Here is a 19,161-nt window from a genome sequence, read left to right as displayed (position 1 = left end):
AATATTTTTTTTTAATGAAGAAGAACCAAGACAGTCATTACTTGCAGATAATTTTACTGTCCATGTACAAAACCTGAACGATTGCATTAATAAAAGAGTTTAGCAAGATTACTGAATACCCAGTTTTAAAAATGCATTTCTACATACTACCAACAAATGATTTTAAATGTCACTTTTGTAAATATCATTCAAAATTATCTCAAGAATATAAAGTCCACAGGAATAAATCTAACAGAGGATGTAGAAGAACTATATGGACAAAATTAGAAAGTTCATTAAAAAACATTAAAGAATCCCAGTTACATATATTGTGCTCATAGACTGAAAGAACTAATGTTGTCAAAATGTTCTCACTAATCTAAAGCAGTTTACAGATTCAGTGCAATCACTACCAAAATATCAATGGCACTTTTCACATAACTAGAACAAATAATCCCAAAATTTGTAGAGTACCACAAAAGATCTCAAATAGCCAATGCAATCTTAAAAAAGAACAAAGCTGGAGGTATCACATTACAGATTTCAAACTATGTTACAAAACTATAGTAATCAAAACAGTATGGTCCTGGTACAAAAATAGATCAATACAATAGAACAGAGAGCCCAGAAATAAAACCACACTTATATGGTAAATTAATCTATGACACAGGAGGCATGAATACACAATGGGGAAAAGACAGGCTCTTCAATAAATGGTACTGGGAAAACTGATCAGCTACATGCAAAAGAATGAAACTGAACCACTTTCTTATCCCATATACAAAAATAATTTCAAAATGAATTAAAGACTAAAATATAAAACCCAAAGCCATAAATCTTTTAGAAGAAAACATAAGCAGTAAGTTCATTGACATTGATCTTAGTGATATGTTTTGGTTCTGCCTCTTTAGGCAAGGACAACAGAAACAAGTGGGATCACAGCAAACTAAAAATCTTTTGTACAGCTAAGGAAAGCAGAAACAAAACAAAAAGGCAACCTACTGAATGGGAAAAGTTACTTGCAAATGATATAATCAATAAGGGGTTAGCCTCCAAAATATACAAATAATTCCTTTAAAAATATTTTAAAAAATAATCCTATTAAAAAGTAGGTAGAGGATCTGAACAAACATTTTTCCACAGAAAACATCCAGGTGGCCAAGAGACACATGAAAAGATGCTCAACATCATTCACCATCAGGGAAATCCAAATTAAAACCACAATGAGAAAAAAAAAACACACAATGATATACCTTACACCTGTCCAAAATGCTAGTATCAAAAAGACAAAAATAACAAGTGTTGGTGAGGATGTGGAGAAAAGGAACCCTCAAGCACCGTTGCTGGGAATGTAAATTGGTGTAGTCACTGTGGAAAAGAGGATGGAGGATTCTCAAAAAATTAAAAATAGAGCTATTATATGTCCAACAATTCCACTTCTAAGAATTTATAAAAAAAATGAAAACACTAATTCGAAAAGGCATATGTACCCCTATGTTCATTGCAGCATTATTTACAGTAGTTAAGATATGGAAGAAACCTAAATGCCCATAGATAAATAAATGAAGAAGAAGATGTGGTATGTGTACACACACACACACACACACACACACACGGAATATTACTTAACTCTAAAAAAAAAAAAGTAATGAAATCTTGCTATTTGCAACAACCATGGATGGACCTAGAGGGCACTGTGCTAAGTGAAATAAATCAGACAAAGAAAGACATCTTATATAACAGTGACAAGTTGATAGGTAAAGGACCTCTTGCATCACTTACATTGAACACCATTTGATCTCACTTACAAGTGGAATCTGAAAAACAAAACAAACGAACAAAAGAGAAACAGACTCATAGATGCAGAGAACAAGTTGGTGGTTGCCAGAGAAGACAGGAGTGGGGATATGGATGAAATAGATGAAAGGGGTTAAGAGGTATAGTCTTTCAGTCATAAAATACATAAAACACAGGGATGTAATGTAAAGAATAAGGAATAGTCAATAATATTATAATAATTGTGTGCAATTACAGATCATAACTAGACTTTATTGTGACAACCATTGTAAAACATATATAAATATCAAGTCAATGTTGTACACCTGAAGCTAATATGACATTGTCTGTTAATTATTCTTCAATTTTAAAAAATCCCAGTTATCTACGTCTTCAATGCATTCCAATCAAAATACACAGAAGTGGTGAGGATTTGTGTTTGTTATGAGTGGTTATGTATCTTGATCTGCTATTTCTAATATTTAGAAAGGAGAACAAAGAGTATGAATAACCAAGAGATATTCCTGAAGAAGAAAAATTAAGTGAGAAGACTTACCCTATTAGATCCTAAGAATCATTATAAATTTCAAGTAATTAGACAATCAGGTATTGGTGCAGGACAGGGGGAAGAGACAAATGAAAATGAATAGAGAGCCAAGAAGCAGACCCACTCATACATGAAACCTAATTTATGACAGAACTAACACTGCACTTTTATGAAGACTAAAGAAGACAGTTTCTATGCATCTCGATCTGAACTTCCTAATCTCCACCACTGGTGCTGGTGTCTCTGCACCTGCAGGACAGCCCTAGCCCAGATCTAAGGAAGTGTGCTGTTTGGTGGTGTGGTGAGTCTAAGAGAATAATGAGGATGGTGGGAAACTGCACACTGGCCATGGCTGCTGCCCATGAAGGAATTACTTCTGTTCTGTGGCTACAAGTACTACCAGGAGATGTTCTCCAGAAAGGGTAGCAGACACAGGGCATTGACAGAAAACAAGGAGTGAGCTCCTTCTCCCTACCTCTGCCCTGTAGCAGCCCTGATTGGCAGACCCTCACAGGCAGAAGCTGGTAAAGTAAAACCAGGGTCTGCAGAGTCCCAAACTCAGCATGACAAAGTAGATTACAGATGGACAGATGGAGCTGAGAAGCCAGAGCATGGTGTTAAACAGAAACTAAAGAGCCCCAGGGGTATGGGGTTGAGTCCCTCTCATTTATGTCCCATCACCGTCCTGCTCATTTTTAAAAATAAAAGCCAAATTATCACCCCCTTCCTAGGATGGCCTCAGCCTGCTTGTAATTCCTTCTCCAGACATCTCTGGTGCTTGGCTCTGGACATTCCCCACGTCCATCAGCCTTTGCCTTCTCAAGACAGGTAGAGGGAGCCCTGGAACATCGGCAGGCTGGGAGCAAACTACCAGGACTCAGAGGTTCAAGTGAGGGGCTGCAGACTTAATATTAAAATGGGCTTCAGCTAACCTGGGCTGAATGACAGCATGGGCTTTGCTCTGGAGTACAGGAGGACAAGACTTCTGACACTAGTCAATCACGGCACCCCATCACTGTCAAATATGGTTCCACCAAGTTCTGTACACCCTGCTGTCCATCCCCCCAAAGAGCTATGGGACCTTTGACACAATGAGCCATACCACATTTGCTCCAAAATAATGCTGAATCAGCAAAAGAGGCAAAAGCAAGCCAAAGAAGTGAATTACAGTGGTTGTTGACACCATTTATAGAACCCACACACCAGCTCTCTGTTATCATCCCCCAAGACATGAAGACAGAAGAAAAAAAATGCCAAAAAAAAAAAGCCATAGCAGTAATAATTATAACAGAATCAGGGGCAAGCGATTATTTAATGTGCTAAGAGCTGTACTGGGCACTCCATAAGCATTATCTCATTTAGTTCTCCAGGAGAATTAAAGGTAAGGAGAAAGGAGATAAATACAGTTACCTTCACTAAAGAAATTAAAGCTCTGACATTCAGAACGTAAATAACAAAACAAAACAAAAAACTACCCAAGATGACAGAGCCAGTAAGTGGCAAGGCCTTGCATTAGGAAACAGTATTTTTAGCAGTTAGTTCCTATTGAAGAACTGAATGTCCTAGCAGGTCTAGTTTTCCTGGGGCAGTGTATTAGTCAACTTGGGCTGCTTGAAAAAAATACTACAGACAGAGAGGCTTAAACTGTGTTTAATCTTCACAGTTCTGGAGGCTGGGAGGCCAGAGATCATGGTGCCAGCAGGGACAGGTCTGGGTAAAGACAAGGCTTAGGGATGGTTGGGTTCTGGCTGTGTCCTCACCTGGTAGAAACAGGGACAGTGAGAGGGAGAAAGGGAAATGCAGGAAGCTCTGATCTCTTCTTATAAGGGCACTAACTCCATCCTAAGGGCCCCACCCTCCAGATCTTGAAAGAGTTCAGGACATGCACATTGCTATATTAATTATTTTGAGCTGAAGGCACTTAGAGAAGAGTAAATGCAGAAGGAAGCTTCCTGTGAACTCTTTATCTATATAAGGACAGATCCTCCTCCAAAAGGAACTCAGTGGCAACTCTCTGACATCTCCTGAGGAGGAGAGTTAGTATCAGCCAGAGAAGTGCTGGGACTCTTATCACAGAAAACAAGACTAAAGGTCTATACCTCAGCCACAGAGACTTTGTCACAGACTATCACACCTCCTATCTCTTCCTCTAAGGGCCATTCCGTAGGCCCATCCTTCCTCAAAATCATTTACTGTCTTGTTGGTGGCTTCCAGCCTCCCTCACACTCCCTATTAAGATGCTACATAAGCTTCCAAGTATCACCACTTTTTTGAGTATTTACCTTCTTTCCTGTGATGCTTTCATGCACATGATATTAAAAATTAATATATTGTGTACCTTTTCTCTTATTGATTTGCCTGTTGTAAGTTTATTTTATAGACGCTGTTGTCAAACCTAGGAGGAGAGAGGGTAACTCCTTCTTCCCCTACAACCTCATCTAACTCTAATTTCCTCCTAAACACCCCATCTCCAGATACCACCCCATTGGAGCTTATGGCTTCAACATATGGACTTGGGGAGGACACAAATGTCCAGGTCATGACAGGCAGGGTCTGTTTCTTACTATCAGGAATATTTCAGATCTGCCTGCCCAGCACATCACCCTTCTTCAAAGACCAGCCGCCTCCAGCCCTTTCCCTGTAATTTACAGGTAATCCTCCACCTGCAGGCAGAATCTGGCCACAGTTGATTGGTCCAGACGAAGCACATGACACAAATGGGGTCAATCACAGGACATCACAAATGCCCCCACCACACACCACACACACACACACACACACACACACACACACACTTTATAGATGAGCAAATTTGGCTCTAGTTGAGCTAACTCTGAGGCCTTCTACGAAATTTTGGAGTGATCCCAGAGAAGACATGCTTCATTCCTCCTAAGATAGTGAGCAAGGCAAGGTGATGCAGGCAACATGGCACAAAGGCAGGCAGTCCCCCACCTTGGACCAAGTGGAGAAAAGTCTGTTTTGTAAATGAAATTCTATGAAGGATCAGAGTAATCTGACCCATGTACATAGGCATCATATACTGCATCCTCATGGATAGCACTTGGAGAAGCTTGGAGAGGTAATTGGCAAGCTTTGGGCTCTAACCCTCCAGAATAGAGTTCCACATTTCACTGGTGGATCTCACAGTGTGGCCCTGCATAGCACTTTTTAAAAATATTGAATTACTTGCCCACTTTTACAAATCAGGAGACATCCCATAAATATCTGGATGTCTGGGTTCTCTTGAAAAATTAGGACAGCCAGAAACATTGGGCTTTTGTCCCTCTTGGCTTTCTGGAAGCAAATGATGGCTGCTCACTGCAGGTGGTACATTCTCCTGTCTGACCCCAGCCTCCCTTCTCCCCATCACTTCCTTACCCAATGCCCTGTGTCAGCTGCCATTTATCACTGCCTCTCCACTGCTTCTTTATGGAATATAAAGAGCTAGACCAGGAATCCATGCATTTCAAGAAGTTTGGGAGAGAATACGTTACCTTATGGAAGAAAATAGTGCTTTTACATGATTATCAAGCAAATAAAATTGGTGCCAAAAAAATAAAATAAAAAATAAAGTTGGTGCCAAAAGAATACAGCTGAAGGCACTGTTATGAAGTAAATAGTTGTTAGTTTTCACACTGTGCCCAGTTTACTCAGTGTACCCTTCTGGTATTTGGTCCTGCAAGAACTGCTCTAGAATATAAATCATCCTAAGCACCAATAATTCAAAAGTAAGGTCAGCAGTTAGTACCCAAAGGGCAGGATTCTGTGTTACTTGCAGATGGTGGACTCTGGGATCTATATGCTGCATTGGAAGAAATAAAACACAAGAATTTGTTATGAAAGGGAGAGATTCTGCTTTGTGTCCCTTGGAGGTTTGTGACCAGGAAAGTCAAATTTCTCATTCTTAGAACAACAACAAAAAAAGTCTCCAAGAGGTAGAAATAGAATCTTTCAGGAAATAGTTAGTGAATATCCAAGAGGTACATTTTCATTAGTAGTAGGGCATAAATGCAAATTCACATGTCCTGTTCATCTAGCAGTGTTGGTCTCCTCACCTCAAACGTGACTCTTCACTGCTTCTCATAAAAATTAGAATTTACTAATCTGCTTTTCACCTGCCATCGTGTTTTTTCAGTCCCACTCAACTATTTCATAAAAGTCACTACATGCCCCTTACCAGCCATAAACTTCTAGAGAAGGTGAAGGAGGCAGAGAAGTAAAGGTTTCTAAAAGGCAAAATGTCATAGCAGTTCTTTATTCAATGCTTACTATGTGCAAAATATGTCTGAGATATGATGGCACGTGCCAAAGACACATTATCCAACTTAACCCTAATAATAACTGTTTGAGGGTTGTATTTACTCATTAGTAAGCAAGGAAGCAGTGGCTCACAGACGCACATTACCTCCTCCTTACTCCTCGAGTAAGCCAAACTCTTTCTCATCGCAGAGCCCTTGCATCTGCTCAGTCCTTTCCCAGGAGCACTCCTTTCCCTGATCTTCAGATAACTGGCTCCTTCTTACCCAAATGTCACCCCCTCAGCAGTCTGTTCTAACACTGTCTGCCTTCCCCTGTCTAGACTTCCATTGCGTCACTATGTTGTTCCTTCCTAGGCATGAGTGTTCATTGGGTGAATGACCATTAGCTTTCAATCTCTTATAGTTCTTTTCCTGTAACTTTCTGCTCAGAAACTTTCTGCTCTAGGCTCATAAATATAACCCGGACATTAAGTTCACAATGACACATACAGCTTTCGAGGCATCCCATTGTCTAGGGCCAATATACCCTTCCAGTGTCATCAACCATCCCAGCAACCTTCACTCCCACTCCATTACACAAATCAGATTGGCTTTAAATACACCTCATGGGGGATCCCTGGGTGGTGCAGCGGTTTGGCGCCTGCCTTTGGCCCAGGGCGCGATCCTGGAGACCCCGGATCGAATCCCACATCGGGCTCCCTGCATGGAGCCTGCTTCTCCCTCTGCCTATGTCTCTGCCTCTCTCTCTCTCTCTGTTTGACTATCATGAATAAATAAATAAAATCTTTAAAAAAAAATAAAAATAAATAAATAAATACACCTCATGGGCAGTTTAGAAAGGAGAATGGATCCTAAGCAGGTATGTGATATGGGGAAAGGATCTTTCAGCTCTTTATCCAAGTACTAGTCATGGGGGATGCAGTAAGGATAGCTGAGGGGATAGGGACATGGGAGCAGGGTGACAGCTGTGCTGGAATTGGGGTGGTGACTTACTAGGCTTGCAACTGAGTGAGCTATAAATGATAGTGCTAACAGTGGTAGCTGTGGGAGTTGGATAGGTACTGATGTGATGGCAGTGTTTGGTGGCAGTGGGGACGGGGATGGGAGTGACAAAGATGGAGGACATCACATTTGAACTGCTAGCATCTAACCTCTCAGGTCATTGAGCTGACAAAGCTACCTGGCTCTCCCCACTGCCAGGTTTTCACCTAGCTCATTACCCCATTGGGATAACCCCGAGATACCCCAATTCCAAGTCCTTGTAAATCACCTCAGTGAAATGACTCAGGATGTATGTGTCCAGGAACACACACATAGAATTTAGATATAAAACCTGATTTTCTGGAGAGTCAGGTGCTGGTATATCTATAGCTTTACAGATCCAAGTGCCAGCCCCCCAGGGCTCTGTCAACACCACCTCCTATCAGGCTCCCTTCCACCACACAGTGTGTAGAGAAGTCAGCCAAGGGATGAAACTGCTTACTATGCATTGTTCCAAGGCAGCTGACCGACAAAGTATAAATAGCTCTGCTAGCACTGGCAACAGTCGGCCGGAAAAAGCAGGCAGAAGTCGTTGATAATCTGGCTGTGGAGCCTCCGGCCTGAGAGTGTCACCCAAAGTGCTCTGAGAGCAGAAAATGCCTGATATAGAAGAGGGGTAACTGCTGAGCAACAGAGGGGGGCAAACATGGCAAAATGGGGGGGCTTCAGGAGGCCTATCTGAGCTGGCTTAAATCAGTCAGGAAGCACTGAGCAGGTTAAATAAATCAAATCAAGTGACTCCCAGTCTCAGCCACTTCATGAAGAGGGAAGAGGCGTAGGAAGGCAGATGCAAGTGTGACTCTTTTCAGGGGGCCTGTAATCATTTATTTCTGCTTTAATTTATTTCTTCTTTCTGCTCATGTTATTCATATTCATTTTTTCTGTTTCATTTGCTCAGTAGACTTAACACTTGGCTAGGTACTCTAGGAAATGAAAGCAGAACCTGATAAGAGGTGAGAGTCACCTGACTTAATGGTGAAGGAGGATGTGGCAAACGTCCACCAAGGGTCATGGTTTGTCACAGTATCAGGAAGTCAGAGGATTAGATGAAGTCACCAGGGAGGCTTCCTGAGAATGAAAAGCATCAAGCTTTGCAGCTGGAAGAATGTTATAGGCAAAGGAGGAACACAGAAGTGAGCAGAGTGTATTGGAGGTAAATGCAACAGGCTCAAGCAGGACCTTGGGAGCAGCTGGAGCTCTGATGGGAGGTGTGGAGATGAAGAGGGAGATTCTGCACCCTGAGCTCTGAGCCAGCACTTAGCCCACTCATGCTGACACCCAGGTGCCGACATGTGTGTGAAGGAGACAGTTTGAGGATCAGTTTGTCACGTACTGAATCACTCAGGGAGAATTTCAGAATTGTCATCAGAACCCCTGAAGTGGGTTTCCATAGGTCAATGTTGGGGAAAACAACTCTGTGGGTGATTCCAAAAACACCCATGATTAATAACTGCCCCCAGGGGGCATAGAAAAGCCAAACAAAAACAAAACAAAACAAAACAAAACCAGATAAATAGATGATGTCCCAGGATGCCGTGTTGGTGGTCATCACCCTTGATTCTAACATCCAGACTCAGACTGTGCAGTATTTCAGCCTTGGCAAGGACCATCAGCATGACTTCCAGACTCTCTGGCTGACGCCAGTTCCTTGTGGCACTGCAGGCTTCATCTGAGTGCTGCTGCTGGCAAGCCTGTGGGGCTAGCCATCAGCTCCATCCTCCCACTTCTAGGAACCCTTGCTTTTGTACCTACAGCATGGGCACCAATCACAATCATCAGTACGATGTTCCCTGTGGGGAGAGACTCCTCCTCCCCTAGGCCCTGCAATCCATGTCTTTAGGGCTGCAATACCTTCCAACTGTCACATCTCTACCTGGGTCAGACTTTGATCTTACCCTCTCCCTACCTGCCCCAAGAATACTCTGATACTCTGCAGTGGCTTGTGCTGAGGGGACCCCACTCCAGGCTCAGCTACATGCTCCAGGGGAGCCTGGAGGAAGAATCAGAGGGCAAGGAGGACAGAGTCAGTGCCCCACCCATGGCACAACCACCAGAGCTTTCTGAGTGGAGTGGAAGGCAGGTTTGAGTCCCTTCTCTCTGACCCTCAGTATCTTCATCTGTCAGATGAATTGATTGCACACCTGGTCTCCCAGGTACCCCCATCTCCTTAATCCTATGTAAAGTGTGAAAAAATACAGCTTTGGGGCTGCCAGCACTGTCTTTAGTTGGCTTTCAGCAGTGGGCCTCTGTAAGCAGAAGCAAAGTCTTCAGTGGGACTTGTGGTCATGCAGGTAAAGCCTGAATCCTCTTCTTAAAAAGAAGAGATGGAGAAATAAGAGGTGTACTGCATAGTGACACAAGCCATCTGCCCAGGGGTTGAGGAAATCCTAGGGGAGGACCAGAGGATGCATGAGTGGAGCCAGGCCTGGAGGACAGGACAGGATGCCATGGCTTTCTCATCCTGCCATCTGGACACCACGTGAGTGTTCTGTGGAAACTCAGAGCCATGGGGACTCTCTGTAGCAGCAAGCTGGGGATATAAGAAGACCCCACCACCACCACCATGAGAAATAGTAATGCCTGTTTGTTTATTGTTTGTTTGCTTATTTGATCAATTGGTTGAGTTGGGAAAATAGACATGCACATGGTTCCAAATCCCAAGCACACAATTCAAACAATTTAGATCAAAAAGCAAGTCCCTCTTTCCTCCTTGTCCTCACCTCTCCAGGCTACACAAGACTTGTGTGTCCTTCCTCGGATGTTCTGTGCACATGCATGAAACACAGTGTGACACTTTCCTCTGCCATTGTAGTCTCCCAGACCAGGCCCAAGCCTAGAAAAGTTTTGCAAAATATCAGTCACAGTGTTGCTGATGCTCTGGGGACACAAATGAAGGGCTTGTTTCCATGCTTAGGGACGAGAAGTAAGGGGAGGGTCAGGGTGCTGGCCACAGTGGCCAGAGAACAAAGGTGACCAGAAGAAAGTTCAGAGCTCCAGAAAAGGGGACAAGGGACCCACATGTTCCCTGTAAATACCATGCAGTGACTGCCTATGTATATGGACAAGGGCTCTTGACCCTAGCTCTGGCCAGCAGAGAGGTGGTCCCCCCTTCTCCAGGCCCTAAGGAGCTCCTTACAGTGCACGTTTCTCCTTCTCCTCCCTTCAAGGAGAGGCCCTGGAGTCAGAGTCACCTGGGTGGTGTCCTGCATTCAGCCCAGCCTGGCCTGGCAGCCACGCCAGAGACACGCCTCCCAGAAGCAGGAATAGAGGAGGCCTCGGTTCCATGGCCTGAACAGGAGAAAACGGAAACTCATGAAAGTTAGCTATCCAGGGGCATCCTTTCAATAACAGAAATATATACATTAAAATTAGAGAAGGAGATGGAGGTAAGTGTTGCTTTAATTTCAAAAGGCGTTAAGTACAGGATGTACAAGGACCTTTCAACTGGTGTAGGACCTATATCCACATTCTCATCCCCTCCTCAGCATAGCGCCAGGGGCCAAGTCATCACTCAAAGGTGGCTCAGCCAATGCTGGCAGGTGGTTCTAGTGGGCCAGGCTGTGAGGACCTGGCACCCACTCTGCAGAAGCCAGAGCCAACCTTGTCCAGTTGGGCCCCACTGCGCCCCTGGTGCTCTGGGAGGTGGGCTCACATACAGGCCCTGCCATGCCCCCTCCTCACCATTGCTTCCTCATAGCTTAGAATCCCTCCTTGCCAAAGCTACTATGGTTACTATGAACAGCTCACATCAGGGGCGATGGCCAGGGCCTTAATGATGGAGCTTCAGACAGAAGAACCATTTATTCTGCACTTGGAGCTTGGCTCAATGGAGTGGTTCTCCTGTTGAATATGGTGCTGGCTGGGGTCATTCATGTAGCTCAACTCAGCTGGGAGCCCAGCTGGGCTGGACCATTCTAGAAGGCTTCGTTCACATGGCTTGTGCCTCTCCTGGGATGGCTAGAGCTCTCATAGGTGTTTGGGTTTCTCTCTCCATGGAGTCTCAGCATGTATATCCTGGCCTGAGATTCCCCACATGGCAACTAGGTCCCATGAAAGAAAAAGCAGAAGTTACAAGGTCTATGAAACCTGGCTTTGGACGTTTCACAGTGAATGTCACTTCCGCCACATTCTGTGGTGAAAGCAAGTCACAAGACCAGTCCAGATTGGAAGGATGGGAAATGAACCCCCTCTGAGGTGGGGGGTGTTTCCATATGGAAATGGAAGGATGCCAGTGGCTGGCTCTGGAGAGTGTCTCCCCAGCCAGATAACTGCAGGCTTATGGTCCCTGTGTTTAAAAAGAAAACATCCTTATCAGTAAGAGATGCACATCCACACGTTTAGAAATGAAATGACATCATGTGAGGGGTCTGCTTTACCACAGTTCAGGATGAAAGTGGAAGGAAATAGATAAAAGGACACTGATAAACATCAAAAATCATTAAAAGGTTACTGATGGGCATACAGGAGTTCATTATGCTTAGTCTTTACTTTTGTAGATGTTGAAAAATTCCCCTACTATAAAGTGAGAAATCGAATCAATAAGTAAAACTGTAACTTTTCCACTTTCAGTAGGGGCAGCTTATCTCACCACCCGCCCCCAAAATCTGAAGTTCAAAAGAAAGAGGAAGGGGTTCCAAGCAGTGGATGCCTTCAGGAAGGGTGCTGACTTGAGGAGCAGCTGCTGGCTCCATTCTCTCTGTCCTCCTGGGCATCAGCCTGTCCAGCCTGACATCCCCCCTTCTGGCTTGCCTGACTCTCTGCTTCTGGGCTGGCAGCAGTCTCTGTGAGCCTGAAGTCAGGCCTCTGCCAGCTTATTTCAGGAGAGCCCCATGGCTACACCTAGCGGGGCTTCAGGACCTGATTCCCCAACACAGTCCCTGCAGGTAGCTATGTTCATTTAAAAATATTTTGTTTATGAAAAATGCCATCTGGTGTCAAGCCCTGTACTGGATTCTGAAGATGCAACAGTGAATAAGGGATCTCTGCTCTAACAGATCTTACGTTTAGGGACATGGGATAAGTGCTGTGAGAAAAGCAGTGTCTGGTGTGAAGCAACGCATCCTGAATTAGAACCTCTGGGTAATTTTGGAGCTGGAGGCAGCTCCAAAGTAAGAACCACTGCCTGCATCAGGCTAGTACACTAGAGATGGGCTCATGGCAGAGCAGGAAAACTCAACAAATCGGAAGGCCCAGGCTCCAGGCTGAGGCGTGGGAGCTTCCTTAGGTACACAGGGATCACCAAATATGCAAGCTTGGAGCCAGGAAGGTGGGAGGGCTGGAAGATATGGCATAACTGAGCAGTGCCAGGACAGATGTCACTCCCAGTCAGGCTCACTCGTCCTTCCCAGCAGCAGGACAAGAACAGGATGCTGAGTATGTCAGCTGATCTGAGGCCCTGCATGAGTGGGCAGTTTCCAGGATCCAGCCCTGACTCTACCCAGTTGTCCCTGAGTAGGTTGCTTCTCCTCTGCAGGAGGGAGGGTAGCATACAAGGTTATCAGGGTTAATATCACAAAATGGCCATCAGCGGCCACCAGATCTGAAAGAAGACATATGAAGTCAAGTTTTCATATGAGCATCACACCGGTGATTCAGTGACTTGCTGGGTTGAGGGTTTGAAACATAAGCACTTCATCCCACGCTAGCAGGTGTCAAGGGACTGCACCCCATGCCCAGCGGTGGCCACAGGAACTGCCATGTGGAATGATAAGTAAGCCATCAGGAAAAATTTTGCCAGAAAAACTAAGTCTGCGCCTTAGGTCTCCGGGTCCTCCAGCCACCTCGTACATGGTCCATAGCTGTAGGGTGACTATTCTGTGCTAGTTGGATTCAATTTTCTTGCCCCAGAAGAGCTATGGTGACATCAGAGCAATTCATTGGGTGCAACTATGTGCCAGACTAGGAACACAGTGGGTAATATAACTCAGCCTCTGCCTCCAATGACACGGAGATACACGTGAGCCAGCCATCTCAAAATGGTCTTTGTCAACCTAAAGACAATTACTGAGTACTGCTCTACTAGGTGCTGGGCCCAGCACTGGGGGCTGCCCGGGACATGACTGTCACAAGTTTGCAGACAAAGAATACAATTGCTTGGGATGTGCCCCACAATCACTGTGCACCATAGCGATGGGGTGGGGTTCTCCAGTGGCAGAAGCATTGGGCCTGGACACCCCCATCCTGACCCCTTCTGGGGCCTATTTTCCCATCTATAGAAATGAGGCAGACTCAGGCTGTTGGCTGAGAGGGCCTAGTGACCATTGCCTCCACCAGCTCACCCTGGATAACCCTCTCCTCCACATCCCAGGCCTTCCCTGCAAGTGGCATTAATGCACACCAAAGCCTAGAGCAAGCTCTCCACTTGAAACAAAAGCTGCAACAGTGAAGTGTGGATGTTCAGTAAATGCTTAATCATATGCATTTTTTTCTTTCCACAACTGAATATGTAACACAATCAAGGTGTCCCACCCCACTGGCTGGTTTCTCTCTTTTTTTTTTTTTTTTTTGCCCTGTTCAAGGATGTCTCTCGACTAATTTGTTGTCATTTCATATTGCAGTCTTCACAGTTCAACAAGAGCTTAAGATGGGGCATTTGGGCCAGGCAGGCACGCGGTGGTCCTCTGTACAGTCCCCTGCTCACCCATATACCTCACAGCCAATAGCACGGAACCTCAAGGGGAGGGGCTGTCCTTGTTCGGAATAGGAACTCTGTCCTACTCTGTCCAGAGTAAAACAAGACCAAAGTGGTGAAGGGTCATATGAGGATGTGAGCCATGAGGCATGTGAGAGGCAAAGAGCCCACCCACAGTGAGGAAGTAAAAGCCATAATCACCTCAAGGGAGCAAGGCCCTATATCAGCATGCCAGCAGGCCATGGGCTACATGAACATTCTCAGAGAAAAGGAAGGGGGATGGCGGTAGTCATGGGCAGAAGAACAGGAAAGTCAGGGAGCCTGGCCAGCTTCAGACAGGCCCAGTCCAGCCTCCTGGGCCCTGAGATCCCAGGCCACTCTCCGGCAACAGAAACCCAGTTCCCACCCCTCACCTCCCACCATGCGGCCTCTGCCTCCATCCCAAGACAGGCACCACCCCATGGGAAAGGCAAGGCACCTGCTCTTCACACTGCTACTCTCCCAACCCAACTTCGCTATTCAGGAGAAGAAAGGCCAGCCATGTCCCATGCTTGGCGTACATGTGGAGGGTAGGATACAGATGCACATGCCAAGCCCTTGGGCTGAGCACTTGAATATCCAGTGGCTCCTGTATGCCCAGGAGTGATTTCACTATATGACAGGAGGACTCTGAGGTTCAAAGAGGTGAAGCAATGCTTCTAAAGTCCCACAGGAATCACTTTATCCAAACCCACAGACATTCTCTCTCCCTCTCTCTCTCTCTCTCTCTCTCTCTGTATCTATCTATCTATCTATCTATCTATCTATCTATCTATCTCTTTAGGATTTTATTTATTTATTCATAAGAGACACAGAGAGAGAGGCAGAGACATGGGCAGAGGGAGAACCAGGCTCCCTGTGGGGAGTCCGATGCAGGACTCAATTCCAGGACCAGGATCAAGACCTGAGCCAAAGGCAGACACTCAATCACTGAGCCACGCAGGCGCCCCAGATATTCTCTTTTTCATCACACCATGCTCAGCAAAACAGCAAGGACCACGTGGGAGGGAAGGGGAAGGAACTGCCTTCAACATGAGGCTGCTTGTTCCCAGATGGAGAGGGAAGAGTGGACAATCACTGACATTTAGGGCTCTAAGAGACAGCAACAGAGAGAAATGATGCCATCTGCTTCCCAGTGAGATGTGGACACTTGGTGAAGATGGAGAGGGGGTTTGTGGTGCTGTGGTGCCAGTGAAAGAAGCCAGGTGGGAAACAGAAGTTCCAGTAAAACAGAAAGCCAAGTTATTGACCAACACAAAGCAGCTGTCTTGGATCATGAAGAGGTGCCTGGAGGTTCTGGGGAGCAGAGGAAATTCCCCTGAGATGAATCAGGTTGCCATGCCTCTGCAAGGCCAAAAGCAGCCTGACCTGAGCAGCTCTGCAGGAGCCTGGATGGGACTCCTGAAATCGATGGTGGCTACAGAAGGTGAGCAGGAGCAAACACTTGGTGTCTTTATGTGACAAAGGCTGCTGTGGGACCCAGGGGAGGGGACGTGTGAGAGGTGAATGTGACTGCTCAGGACACAGAGCACAAGCCCTCTTGCCTACAGTGAGGGCAGGAGTAGGCACCAACAGGCTGGTGCAAAGGAAGAGTCTAGCTCTTATAAAGCCCCAGATGGAGTCCCAAAATTCCACCTAAAATCCCCTAATTTATCTGGTTCTTCAGCCACTCTCCACATACTGACCAGATACCAAGGTCTTGCTGGCAGAGAGGAGCACGGCATCAGGTGGAGAAGCTGGGCTGTCCCATACAGCACAAGGGAGTCATGGCACAGAGCTTGCTGAGGCACCTGGGGCAGGCCTCTGGGAGGGCTTATTGGGAGGAAGACACAATTCCACTCTCCAGAGCTCAGAGGCTAGTGCCTGTCTGCAGGGGCTCAGGGAGTCTAGAGAAGGGACAGTGCGTGCAGCTGGGCCTCAGAGGCTGGGTCAGTCTTTCTGGTGCAGCCTTGGTTTGCCATTTTATCAAGTCCTGTTAACCAATCTATGTGAAAAGGATTATTATTTTCATTTTTAAGAAAACTGAGATCAGTGTGATGGATAATGCTACATGTTGCTAGGCCACAGTGCCCAGATATTTGACAAAATATTATTCTAAGTGTTTCTGTAAAGGTGTCTTTTTAGCTGCCATTAACATTTAAATTGGTGGGCTTTGAGTAAAGCACATCGTCCTGCATGGTATGGGTGGGCCTCATCCAATCAGTTGAAGGCTTTTACTGGAACAAAGCTGGAATCTCATCAAGACAGGCTTCTGCCAGCAGATTGCCTTTGGAACACATGCATGCACACATGGCATGACCAGGCGCACACACCCTGTTGCTTCAGTTTTCTTTGGACAACCCAAAGATACTCAAAAAGGTTAAGGCCCAAAGGCAGGTAAATTTTCTGAGGCCAGGTGGTTTGAATCTGAGACAGCCTGAAATCCTCTTGCTGTCCTGGGTCACAATGAACCTTCCAGTGATCTTTGGAGAAGTGTTTTTAAAAGGAAAAACATCAAAAATATAATCTGTTTAGTCAACAAAAAAGACTATGCTTTATTCTGAGATATTATTTTCTTTTTCTTGGTGTTTAAAATGCCCTTTCTTTGAATTAATGTTAACTATGGTTAGCAATAGTGGATTTTTTTGTAATGACCTAATTTGGCAAAATTTACAGTTGGAAGTCCTTTTAATCTACCTATTTTTCACAGGCCTTCTCAAACAAAAAACAAAAACAAACAAACCACAAAGTCTAGAACACCTCTACCCTAATCCAACTGGAGTTCCTTCTTATATGAGTGCACTGGCTCCAGCTTGTATTTCAGCCACGGAGACAGGCTGGACTCTGGTATGCCTACAAACACCGGTCATAGAAGAGAATCAGAGCACCTGTTCTTGAGTATGGTGGCCTGCAGCAAAGGCCTACAGGCTTCCGAGCTGGGCTCTATGGGAAGGCTCAACCACCTTTGCAATCCTCCCTGTCTCCTACAGTCAGTGCTGTTTATCCTGGTACAGTATCCTGCTTGCTGCCAAGGAACAGAAGTCAATTGCCTTGATTACCTTATTCACCTCTTTGAAAATGCACTTCACCTCCAGCCTGTGGATATTGAATACAGTTAAGGATGGAATATGGGCTTCTGCATTTCCCAGTGCATCTGCCCCCAGTCTGTGCCCTGAGGTTTTCTCATAAAGGACTCCTTGACAACCCTTCCCAGCCCTGTCTTCATACCCACCATCTGCTGTTGTCTCTCCTAGTATATCCAAGGCTTTTTCCTTCAGGATCCAAGGACCCTGCAACCAGCAGGACCCCAAATATCAGGTGTCCCACACCCAGACATGTACACACACGCTTGTACTCTGATCCTCTGATCCAGGCTGCAGGAGCATGTTGCTTGGCAGTCAGCTGCACAGCCTCTGGCAGGTCCCACACCATGGAGAAGCCTACAGGTTCTAAAATGGCACACAGAGATCATGATACCTCTGTAATATCAAATATGGCTGGGCAGAAGCCAAATAATAGAAAATTATTTCTTTATAAGTCAACATTTCTTTGTTTTTTCACTTTTATTTAGCAGCAGTATCGCTGGCCTTCTACCATCCCATCTTAAACACAACTGCATGCCTCGCTATGACTAGGGATCATGTTTCTGGGTTACCATCATGTGTCACTCCTGGACATTTCTGGCAGTGAGGTCACCCTCCTTCCCCCTATAAGACTGAGACTAACTGTTGCCTTTCTCAGCAGGCTGTCTAATGACCTGGCCTGCCTAGAGAACCAGGACAGCCTGGGAATGGGATGGGGTTGCACCCGGAGATTCTTGGCTGCTGTGGGAGGAGACAAAGGACAAACCCTAAAGTGTTGTACAGAGATGTAAGTTCAGAGCCCAGCACAAGCACAAGATGTGTGAGGCAAAGCACCAGGTATGACATGGAGTGTGATGGGCAAAACACCAGGAAAATCATAGATGCAGCCAGTCCAAGGGTGTGCTGAGGCCAAGGGGCTGCATAGCTTTTATAGGATTTTCCACTCAATCAACATGGATGTGCTTGGTGTACCTGAAGGAACAGATGCATGGCCATGGCTATGGGCATATGTAGTTTTCTTTTCTTTCTTTCTTCTTTTTTTTTTTCTTTTTTTTTTGTCTTTTTCCTCTTGCCAACTTTCAGCTAAAGTTGTCCTCTAGGTAGTGGAAAGGGAAGTGGGTAGTGGGTTGGGGTGACTGGGTGATGGACACTGAGGGGGGCATTTGGCGGGATGAGCACTTGGTGTTATGCTATATGTTGGCAAATTGAACTCCAATAAAAATAAATAAATAAATAAATAAATAAATAAATAAACAAACAAACAAACAAATAAAGTTGCCCTCTTGTCTAAATGTTGGTGGGTGGCAGGCCCCTCCCTACCATCACCACCACCACCATCACCACACCTTCTATGAATCCTTTGTGAACTGGAGAGGACACAAATAGAAACGTCTTAGAACTTGGTGTAAAATAAGGACTGGGTGTAAAATAAGGAAAACTTTAGAGGTTTTTAAACTCAAGTACCTGAGTTATAGTGCATGGCCTTTATAACAGCCACTTTTGACTGCTGGCCAGCCTGTGACTTTAACTTGAGCCCTTCACACCTCCTCTGTCACCTCTTGCAGAAAGCATTTACAACATTACTAACAGTGACCATTCATTGCACTCACCATGTGCTAGGTACTCTGCCTGACCTCCAGTATACTTGACTTCATTCAGCTCTTTTCAACAGTCCGATGAGTCTGAGCATCATTAACCCCAGCCTCATCACGAGCAAACAGCCTTGGGGCAGTGATGTGACTTGCTCAGGGCCCCACATCCAGTCAGTGACAGAAGCAACATTCAACACCAAACCTTACTGGCTTCAAAGCCCTTTCCCATTCCTTC

General features: G+C 45.4%; 1 long non-coding RNA gene across 1 annotated transcript; it reads left to right on the top strand.

Moving 5' to 3' along the window:
* The first annotated feature begins 15,275 nt into the window (after nucleotides 1-15,275).
* On the top strand, nucleotides 15,276-18,608 carry LOC144291939 (uncharacterized). Its single transcript, XR_013359480.1, has 2 exons — nucleotides 15,276-15,698; nucleotides 16,962-18,608. It is a non-coding gene; the product is annotated as an uncharacterized LOC144291939 (long non-coding RNA).
* Nucleotides 18,609-19,161: the final 553 nt, after the last annotated feature.

Source organism: Canis aureus, chromosome 20, assembly GCF_053574225.1.
Source record: "Canis aureus isolate CA01 chromosome 20, VMU_Caureus_v.1.0, whole genome shotgun sequence".
Lineage (NCBI taxonomy): Eukaryota > Metazoa > Chordata > Mammalia > Carnivora > Canidae > Canis > Canis aureus.
This window is presented reverse-complemented; position numbering and strand designations above follow the sequence as displayed.